Genomic DNA, 9,128 nt, shown 5'->3' with positions numbered 1-9,128 from the left:
GCCTCTCCTAGTGCCTCTTGCTCCTAAAGCATCATTGGCTTCCTCCTGGAAGGTGACTGGGTGGGCGGGATCTATCTCCCACCCCTCCACCACCACCTTCAAGGGCTGGTCATGCCAGGAACCCTGTAGGTGAGGTTCTCCCCTGCCCCTGAGGAGCTTACAGTCTTCTGGAGCGGGGTACCCCTGCGAAAGCAGAAGATTTCAGAGCTGTAGGTGCCCTTCAAGGTGATTTGCTGCAAGGGTTCTTGGTGGAATGATGACATTCTAGCAAATCCTGTAAGTCGTGTCAGAACGGAGAGACGGGAGAGTAGCTATGGTTTGCTGGGCGGGGATAGAGGCAAGGAGGCAGCCTACTGAGAGACGCTGGGTCCAGATGACAGACTTTGCACACGCTTCAGCATCACCCTTTCACCCCCAACCCCTAGACATCATGCACTTTAAACGTCCATAAAATGCCAGGAAACGGGAAGCCTCAGGAGGTTCTAGAATGCCGGGTTTGGAGAGCATTCTAGAGCACCCCCAGAGGCCAGCCCATCCCTCCTGGAGGAAGGTCTCCACCCATATACACCTGCAGGCTTTTAAAAAGACTTATCTACACTGTCTTAAAATCGAGAGAGAAGAGAATTCTGCAGCCCGCAGGAAGCACTCTCCAATGCCGCCCTAACCCTCATCCCCGGGAGCCTCGATTCAGCGTGCTTCATCCAATGGCCACTCCTGCTTGCCTTGGAGGGAGGAGAAGCAGAAACTTAGCTGCATTTTGGCGCTACCGCACCATCCCTCACTGAGCTGGACCATATTAACTATGCCCTCTGTATCCCTCTCCACCCTCTCTAGCCATTTCCTCTGCAGATTATAGAGAGCTGCAGCTTTCCAAACTTCATGATCCTACCAGATCCCTCCTCTTGCTTCACCGTCATACAAGCCCAGAAAAACTCCTTCTACATCCAACCCCGGCCACCCTCCCGTGGCAGACTCTGGATCCTCTGGAGGGCTTTTCTGACTGTCTCCAGAGTGAGGGTCATGAACTGGCCAATATCACAGCCCTATGATTAAGCCACTAATAGTTGAGCATCGTAAAGTAATAGTCACCCGCTCATTTTAAAGGAGCTCTTTTTCCCCGAGTCCAATGTGCTTCCTAAGTGTTATACCGCCCCATCCCCTTATTACACGAAAAGCCAGCAAGACAGTGTTGAAAATCTTAACCCAAATCTCTGCCTCGTCCTATCTTAGCGTCCTTTCCCCTTATGTGGTTCATTGTGGTCCACTGAAGCCACCCCTATCTGCCTCTGGGTTGATGGTCGATTCTCAATTATCCACACATAGAATGGCTATTTTGTGGGTTTTTATTTGCTGATGTGTTCAGACACAGTCCTAAGGCTGGGACCTGGGACCTGGGACCTGGGACCTGGGACCCTTTGCTGCAGTGCTTGCACCTGGATAAACGTCTCCTGGAGCAACAAAATACAAAGAAACCATGAGGGACTAAAAATAACTGCGTGCATGTGCAGTTGGGCCAAATTATGGACAACAAGACACAAAGAGACCAAAAAAACCCAACTGCCACTTCTGAAGAGTTGGGAGCAAACACAAGGTATTGGGAGCCAAAGCAGGGTACTGCGCATGCCCCCTGAGCACAACGCTACCGGAGAGGTGAGCAAGCCCCCTCCCTAATCCACCCCTCTGGCCCGACACCCTCACCCATAGAAGGAACCAGCCTGCTGCATCCCCACCCTGGGGAGTGAGCAAGGGAACTTGTTACTTCTTTTTGCTCCCCCCTGCTGCAGCAGGGACCCCAATAAAGCCTTGCCTGAATTTCTTGTCTGGCCTCTAGTCAATTTCTATTGATTGGAGAAGGCCAAGGACCCTGGTTGGTATCAGCGCGGCAAGGACTTCCAGAAGCCAGGCCGTTCAGTGCAAACTATAAGAGGAAAGCAGGCTTCTGCGCCACAGAGAGCTGAACGCAGAAACTTGGAATGGCCGAGCTTTGGGTGGTTGGCCCACCGCAGGGACCAGGTGATGTGCGGTCAGCTCCTCGGGCTTAAGGGAGAGGAAAGTCATCTGCTCTTCTAAGAAAGCTGGGTCCTGGGTGATGAGCAGCATTCCCCCGTGAGCTTAACGGGATGCTGCAAATGTTCGTTGATGAACAGGCATCATTAGTTAATCCATCTGCAGGCTCTAACCACCCACAAGGGATTTGAATTCCACACGACTGAAGCAGCAGCAGAGGCAGCAGCTGTCGATCGGCACCTGCCACAGGGGAACTGGCCAGATTTCAGAAAGGGTCCTCTGAGGCCAAAGACCGCAGGAAGGAGAGATTCCAGGGGGATCGGGGGCGACAGCTGGGGCTGGAGGGGAAGGTGCGGAGAGGAACTCGACGGGGAAAAGAGAAAGGAGAATGTGCAAAGAAAGCAAAGGACCCTCCATGAACATAGGAAGAAAAAGGGCTAAATGGCAAAGGAGTGACCTCAAAATGAAGCCAGAGATGACTTAGGGGAGTCCTGGCAGGAAATCTCGGACAGCCTTTCCCAAGGACACCATCCTGCTATTTTGGCCACCAGAGGGCTCCTGTATTCCAAAAATATTATGGAAAAGTGGCAAATGTCTCCAATATTTTCCACTCTGAGCATACACACGTGAAATTAGCCCTTTCTGTGTATGCGTACAGAAAACTGTCTTTGAGACTTGGAGATTCAATTCTGATTTCGACAGGGTCCGTGAGTCAATATGGACAGAAAGTATCAACCTCTCTGCTCCGTTCCTCTATCTGCCAAAATGGAGAGGCGGCCGCATATCTTGTTACAGTCCACAGTCAGAGTCAGGTGGGAGAGAAGGAGAGGGAGAAAAGGGCTCTACTGAGTCAGACTTGAGATTTCAGAAAGACATCACCTCCTCTCAGTATTTATATTTAGCTAAGGATAAGAAGGCCTGTATCTTGGATGTCTTGTACCACCCTTGCCCTGGTGAAACTCGTATATCAAGGAAAAAAATTAATGCACATGTGTTTGGCAAAAGGCTCAGGTTAATGGGACAGTTCTGTCAATTTCTAACTATATGGCCTTGGCCTAAACCCCTAACCTCATGAGCTACAATTCCCTCCTCTATAAAAGGTAAAGTGTTCTTATCTCAGAGGCTGGATGCAGCATTGAATGAGATCATGTCTTTGAAGGGAGTTGGCACACGGTCAAAGCTCAGGATTCACACACTTACTAGAATCTGCCCCACACGTGAAATTGACATTACGGAGAGTAGCAACACCACTGCAAAACTGGCACAGACTGGGCGTGAGGAAGAGAAGACTAAGAATGCCACCATCCCTGCCTTCAAATATTTGAAGGACTCTTACGATTAGGACTTTTATCACCCCAGGGTGTAGAAAGAGGACTCATGAGTGGCAGAATTGGGGAATCAGATCAAGCTCGCTAGAGAATGACTGCAATTTCCAAACGTGAAAGCTTCCCCCAGACGGAGTCAGGAGTCCATGTCAAACAGCAGTTAGCAGTTAGTGTTCCAGGAGAGGTCGGCTGAGCGATAGAAGGGAAGTGACAGTGCAGATTCCTGCATCAGGTGGGAAGGGCTGGATTCGGTGACCCACAAGAACCTTTCCAACTCAGGAAATTCTATTATTCTCTGTTCCAAGCAAAGGGACAAAAGGGAAAGCATTGTTATGTCAGGCTGGTGAGAAGGATGGTCTGTTTTCCAACCTGGCCGTTGTGACACCTTTCCTACATCACATGCTCTTTATGCATCTAGCCACCTCTGATCTTTTTTCTGCGCGTCGAGCCGCTGGTGCTTAAGCCTTGAATAATTACTTCTATGCCAAGAGTAGGGTTATGCACATCAAAGATGGCTAGTATAGACTCACTCCAATATTTTTGGAATGACTGGTCGGTGTTTCTGACACAATAGTGATGTCCAGAGGAAGGCAGAGATGGAGGGCAAAGCTGTGAATAAGTGCTGAAGAAACGGGGATAGGTTGGCTCAGAGTTCAAGCTTATTTAGATCAGGAGCTGTGTAATTTGGGCCACTTTCCTTTCCTCTCTTCTATCTGACGCTGAGAACAATCCTTTGTTTCACAACCAGGGAACTCCATCAAAAGGCAGAAGTCTGAACATACAACTTTTGGAAATTCTTCCTCTGTATGAGTCCCAGTGCAAGAATAACTTCCACTTAGACCTTCTATCTTAAGGAGGTAAGTGAGTTTTCCTGCTTTTTCTAAGATAGAATGGGCCAAGAGAGAGAAGGTATTCCCAGCTCTTGGGGAAGGATGGTTTTGAGAGGAATCAGGAGATGCAGCACATCTCAGGGGTCAAAGCATGGGTTACTATCTCGAGAAACTTGGTTTTGAGACAGCTTGATCATTCGCTAGATGTGAAACGTTTAACAGTGTCCAAGTTTTGGTGTCTCCATCTGGAAAAGAGAGATAATAATACCTCCTGGAACTTTGCTGAATATATAAAGTGTCCAGTATAGGGTGTGGCACAGAGTGGCGTTCAGACCACGATTGGTTGGTCTTGCTATTGCAAATCTGGTACCAGTCAGGAACAAGGGACAAAGGAACTGGAAAAATCCCAGCTCGGATAGGAAGGATATGCAGATTTATGGAGTCCAAGAGAGGCGTGGATATGTTTGCCCTGAAGTTGTAACCAGGAAGCTGTATGTCTGGAGCTACATAAATGGGCTGGTATCTGTACCACAGGGTTTGGTTGGGGTAGGGAGAGGAGGGCGTGGGTGTGCACAGTGTGTCATCACAGGCAGTGTCAGTCACCTTATAATGAAACAGACTGGACCATGTTGCATTACAACAAGGGAGCAACATTCTCCACGTGGCTGAACTCTGGAAAGCAACAAAACCCTGTTGCACGTAAGGCTGTCCGAGTTAGGACAAACATAGACCCTGAGAACCAGTCTTAAAGCAATGAGTATGTCCTAGGGCCTATGGTGGCAGCAGCTCTGGTTCTTGTGAGGCCAGCAGAAGGGAGATGTCCTATGACTGCATAAATGGGAAACTACATGTGAATGAAAAACGGTGCCGTCGTATCAGTGAACCAAGGATGTTGCAGCCACCAAGCCAACACATTACAGCTGCCCCGACGGTGAGCGCTGATGAAACTCAGGACGGAAACAGGATGCCCACCATCAAGCCATCAGCCCCTGCAGCCACCCCCCATGGTGCACTCTGAGAGGACTCACGGTGGGAAAGCACAGGATACCAGCCCCAGATAGCTGAAGTGCATATCAAAGGAAGGACTCCAGTGAGCCCAGAGTTTTGCATAGAAAAGCGCTAAATTCCTTAACTTGAGATGTCTGGTTTTTCTTTAATTAACAATAATCTTTTGATGTTCCGGCTACCCAGTCTTTGTTGCAAAAACCCGTATAGATCCCGGTTCTTCCCTTACCTCTTCAGAGCAGTCCCTCGGTGTGACTTGAGATGCTGTGGCCCGGGCTTAAGTCCTCAGTTTTGTCTGCCAAATAAAACATAATTCTCAACTTTTAGGTTGTGCATTTTGTTCAGTTGACATACATTATCCCCACAGGGCTTCCGTACACTCAGGTCTGTTAAGACACTGGTATTACTGACCACAGACATTATGATGTCATCTTCTTCAGTGCTTTAAACATAAGTCCATTACTCACGAGTGGGGGATGACGTCTGTCTCCCATCTTCACTGAACTGGTACCCAGATACCAATCACACCATATCAGGGAACAATACACATCTACTGGCCCCCACTGATGGCTGCAGTAAGTGCATCATGTTTCATTGGAAGAATGGAAAAACACCATGGTTTTAATCACAGCATGATGATTTGTACCAGGATCATGAGGGTCTGGGGCAGAGATTGGAAGGAACTGAATTCCAGCTCCTGGCCGTGTTATGTGCCCTGTCAGGCAGGTGTCCTGCCAATGCAGCAGGCTACCAAATACTTCAATAGTCCCCTCCGTCATGCAGGGCAAGTGTAATCACCTTTCCTCTGCAGAGGAGGCCTTGGAAGAGATCAGCTAACTGTCTTCAAAAGTTAAGCAACTTCCTTCTCAGGAACTTGAAGTGGGAGAGAATGCAGGTCGCCTGTTGTTTGCAAGAACTTCCTGTGTCTCCGCCCTCCAGCCCACCCCCCTGGAGGGGCTGCAAATGCAATGGAGTTCAGACTTTTAAGATCATGACTGACAGTAATAAGTACCTTTTATATCGTGACCCAGGACACACACACAATCATACACACAAAGACATGTACTTCATGAACCAGTACTTACTACATGCATGTTCTTTGATATTTTCTATTTCATTCTATACTTATCCATTCCATTGTTAAGTTGTTCATGACCTGAATTTCACTGTATAACCTGACCTTTGAACTATGTTCTTCAGCATTGATCTTGCCTACCGATTCAAAAGCCTGCAATTCCTCTCCATTTCCTCCCAAATAAAGCCCAAATTCTTTAACACGACAGATAAGACCATTTAAATGGTCTCTATCTTCCATTTCAGTTCTGCCATCTTCACCTAAGCACCCTATGCTCCCAACACACCTGGCACCTGCCTCTCCTAGGTGCCTCAAGCCCACTGTGCACTCTCCCATCTCTCTGCCTTGCCTGGGCCCTACCCTCAGCATAGATGTGTTTCTCGCTGCAGGGAAAACTCCTCTCCATCCTTAAGAACTATCCCAGATGTCACCTCCTCTGAAGACTACCTTGACCTGCCCAAGCAGAGCTAAACTCTCCACTAGATTCCCACGGTCTTGAGGAATTCCCTTTTTGCTTAGCATTTAGTGATCATCTGACCCTCCTTGTCATAGCTGAGCTGGCCTTTTCTATTTTTGAATTGGTAGAAATAACTTTAAAAGAAAAAAATACCACTTTGGGTCTTTTCTTTCCTTTACGATTGGCCCTTGTCTTCCTCCTTCTTTATCTTCAACCTACCTCTCGCCCCACCACCGTCTCCACGATGCTCAGAAGCACCAGGAGAATGGGAAGGTCAGCTCAGGAGGAAGAGGCATGTGGTCAAAATTAGTGGTGGCGAACCAATCTGGTTCTAGTGTCTCTTCCTCCAGACTGACAGGGAGTCCAAGCTTGGTAGAGGCACAATGCAATCTATCCGAGTCACAGGAGGTTGGAAGAGGCAAGGGGAGGTGGAGAAACCAAGGCAGAGTGAGAACACTGGCGAAGGCGCTGACGTGAGGAACGGAATAAATACTGATTCACGGGCTGCAGCAAACCCGGATGCCAAACAAAGGCCCTGTGGCCGCCTAAGATGGTAGGCAGTAGAGGCCCTGATAGAGGCCCTGATTTACAACTAGTCTCGCAGAGTTTAACCGAAAGACCCCGCAGTGCTCTGTTGTTTTCAGAGCAATTATCCACACATTATTCCATTTCACTATGGGGTGTCAGAGCTGGAGGGAAATTTCAGAGGTCAATTAGCCTTATCCCTCCTCCCACAGCAAGTCAAAAGGCAGGCAAGTGACTTGGCCGAGGTCACATCCCTGAGTTAGCAGCTGAGTGGGATGCTCTTCTATCAAACCTGCTTCACACACACGGGTGCCCAGAGCTCCCCTGTTCCCGTGGGTTCAGAGGGCTCTCACAGTTTTACACGGCCTGCATTTCAAAGCCCCTCAAGGAAGCAGTGTGGTGCCTCCCAGACCTTTGACAGATTCCCAGGCAGAGACTCTACAGCCTCACTCTGGTCAACCTTCTTAAAATTTGCTGCCACATGAGCTAAGCTGATCTTCACAGTATCATATCCCTATGACCAAGAGTGCCTAAGCTATGAACTCACCAGTAACTCGTGCCAAGCTGCCTCTTCTTTTGCACAAGATGTTCATTTAAAATCAAATTGCACATAAATCCCTCCAGTTTCTGCTCATTTCCCTCAGCCCTTGGCCTTTTTTGGTCTTTTTTCCCCTCTCTGCTCCCAACCCTGTCTGCTGCGAGTCTCTGAGATGACACACGGGCAGGGAGAGCTGGGCCGTCTAGGGGAGCATCCTGGAGTCGCGCTGGAGCCGATGGGCGAGCCCCAGGGCCGCGTCCGCCCGAAGCGCACAGGCTCCCCGAGGGGGTTACAGGGGTGGCCTGACGCAACTACCCTCATAGATCTGGAACGCCCCTTAAGGACTCTTCTAGAACAACTCCCTCATCTTACAGATGTGGAAAATGAGGCCCGGAGTGCAGAACGACTTGCCCTTGCAATTGGGGAACCCAAGCTAGGAGAGCACCCTAAGTGGCCCCTCTCCCGGACTAGTTCACTTTCTGGACCGCTGCCTCTGACTCTGCGGATGAGGAAACTGAAGCTTAGAGAGTTGAAGAGATCAGCCATGATCCCAGAGCTACAAAGTGCGGGCTTCAGTACTGGACCCACAGTGCGATGGGAGCGGCAGCGAAGGGAGACGGGGAAGGGGTTGGCCAGCCATTTCCCACGCGGCGGGAGACGCCTGAACAACTCCAGGGGACGCTGTTCGTACCGCCCCGCCAGTATGTGCCCCGCTGGAGACCGGGATGGGGGCGCAGGGTGGGGAGGAAGGTGCCCCGATCCTGCTGACAATCAGCCCCTGGGCCCGGCATGTCGGGGGCGCCCGCCCAGGTTGGGGTGCCTGGTCTCCCAGCACCGCCCGCGGCCCCTGTTCGGGAAGCTGGGGACCGGGTCCGAAGGCCTTTTCCCATTCAGTGGGATTATGCCTTTTGAATTGTTTTTTTTAAAAAAAAGCTGCAGCGAGCGAACCCTGCCTGACAACACCGAAGGAATTTTTCCCAGGGATCGGCCGAAAGCTGACTCACATTTAAAGACTTGCCCAAAGTGGTCATGCCCCTCTGAGCAAATACCACAGGCATGTCAAACCCCGCTCCCCACGGCCCCGCCGCCAGGCCCCGCAGCTGCCCGGCCCGGCCCAGCCCGGCCCGGCCCGCGATTGGACGAGCGCCGCGCTGCTAAGCCGGGCCAGCCAATCGCGGCTCCGCGTAGCCGGGCCAGCCAATCGTGGCGCCGCTTAGCCCGGCGCAGCCAACCGCAGCGCCTCTTAGTCGGGCCAGCCAATCGCAGCGCCGCCTAGCCGGTTGCTATCCGGGTCCCGGGTCCTAGGGAGGCGCGGCGGAAGGCGGTTCCTGCTTGTTTTCTGTCCCGCGGGCGGGGGCGGAGCGGG

The 9,128-nt window shown here is 50.7% G+C and overlaps 1 long non-coding RNA gene across 1 annotated transcript; it reads right to left on the bottom strand.

Moving 5' to 3' along the window:
- Positions 1-1,247: 1,247 nt before the first annotated feature.
- On the bottom strand, positions 1,248-7,102 carry LOC125960525 (uncharacterized). The gene is made up of 3 exons (XR_007470268.1): positions 6,919-7,102; positions 5,397-5,462; positions 1,248-1,448 (listed from the first exon to the last, which is right to left on the bottom strand). It is a non-coding gene; the product is annotated as an uncharacterized LOC125960525 (long non-coding RNA).
- Positions 7,103-9,128: the final 2,026 nt, after the last annotated feature.

This window comes from Orcinus orca, chromosome 11 (genome assembly GCF_937001465.1).
Source record: "Orcinus orca chromosome 11, mOrcOrc1.1, whole genome shotgun sequence".
NCBI lineage: Eukaryota > Metazoa > Chordata > Mammalia > Artiodactyla > Delphinidae > Orcinus > Orcinus orca.
This window is presented reverse-complemented; position numbering and strand designations above follow the sequence as displayed.